The sequence below is a fragment of the Anarrhichthys ocellatus genome, unplaced genomic scaffold, assembly GCF_004355925.1.
Source record: "Anarrhichthys ocellatus isolate YVR2014 unplaced genomic scaffold, GSC_Weel_1.0 scaffold110, whole genome shotgun sequence".
In the NCBI taxonomy this organism is placed as follows: domain Eukaryota; kingdom Metazoa; phylum Chordata; class Actinopteri; order Perciformes; family Anarhichadidae; genus Anarrhichthys; species Anarrhichthys ocellatus.
Genome location: NW_022280140.1, coordinates 636,660 through 637,860, shown reverse-complemented (window position 1 = coordinate 637,860; position 1,201 = coordinate 636,660). Strand labels below are relative to the sequence as shown.

The following is a 1,201-nucleotide window of genomic DNA, read 5'->3' as shown; positions in this document are numbered from 1 at the left end:
GACTAGAGACACAGCAGAGAGACAGGGGACCACACTGACTAGAGACATATATAACATATAATAGTGCATGTTTAACGAACTTTAACCATGGTAATTATTCAGTAACAGACTAAGATAAATATCTATATTTAATTGCAATTAATAAACAACGTGCTGCACAAGAATAAACCATGTTATTCATATTAAAATAACTTTACCTTTCACGGAGGAATTCCGCTGTGATCTCAACGCTTAGTGATCTGAAGGGCTGCTCACTCGCAGTGCATGCTGGGTAAAACGAATAACGCTTCAAGTAACGTTTGAAGAGGCAGCACCGCCACCTGGTGGACAATGTGAGGAGGTACAACTACAGACGGAAACTGCAGCCAAGGATTATGCACACGAGCTGTTGACAAGCTTTTCTGCTGCTGCTGATGATGATGATGATGATGAATGTAGCCTAATGATGAATGTAGCCTAATGCTAACAAAAGATGCCTGTACTCTACATTCAAATGAAGCATTAACAATTTGTTATAGATCGCCACATCTGCTTCAATATTGAACATAAAAGTTTGTTCTCAACCTTGAAAGTAGTCTGACAGAAAATGCTAAAGCGAGGTCCACTGAAGACCATTACATGAGGTTGAAAGCTCTGGAAAAAGTTATTAAGTGGACCTATTTGTAACTTTTGTATGTGCTTATATATGATTTTGTGTTCTTGTGTAATCAAGATAAATGGTAATGTCATACATTATTGCATAAATAATATCTTTTAATACATTCCCCTTCAAAGCTTTCTTAGTATGCAGTTTATCTGTGTCTCTAATAATATTGTTGTTTTTTTTTAAATTCAAAATGGTTATTATTTGGGACTTAAGATTATGGAGAGTCAAATTTCCTCAATGTTTAATCAAATATTAAGAGTTTGATTCCTGCAAAACAAACAAAAAAGTAAAGACAAAAAAATAAAATAAAATAGAATTATTTTACTGAGTTTAGTATTTTATTGTTATTGTTATAACAGTTTATTTATTTAAATCAACTGCACATATGATCAGTTGCACAACTCTAAATTGTTTCTTGCTAATCTGGTTTTCCTCTCCTTCCTTGTCTCCTTTCTCCTTCCCTCCTCTCCTCCTCCTCTCTTCTCCTCTCGTCTCGTCTCCTCTCCTCTCCTCTCAGTGCAGGCTAGCTTGCCTCCTCTCCTCTCCTCTCCTCTC

At 36.0% G+C, this 1,201-nt stretch overlaps 1 protein-coding gene across 1 annotated transcript in view; it reads right to left on the bottom strand.

Moving 5' to 3' along the window:
- LOC116399388 (cytochrome c oxidase subunit 6B1-like) overlaps positions 1 to 240 on the bottom strand; it is a 1,564-nt gene extending 1,324 nt beyond the window's left edge. Inside the window, exon 1 of the mRNA XM_031876514.1 lies at positions 198 to 240. The gene's annotated coding sequence lies outside the window, so the exon portion shown is untranslated. The remainder of the gene's footprint in view (positions 1 to 197) is intronic.
- Between the last annotated feature and the right edge of the window lie 961 nt (positions 241 to 1,201).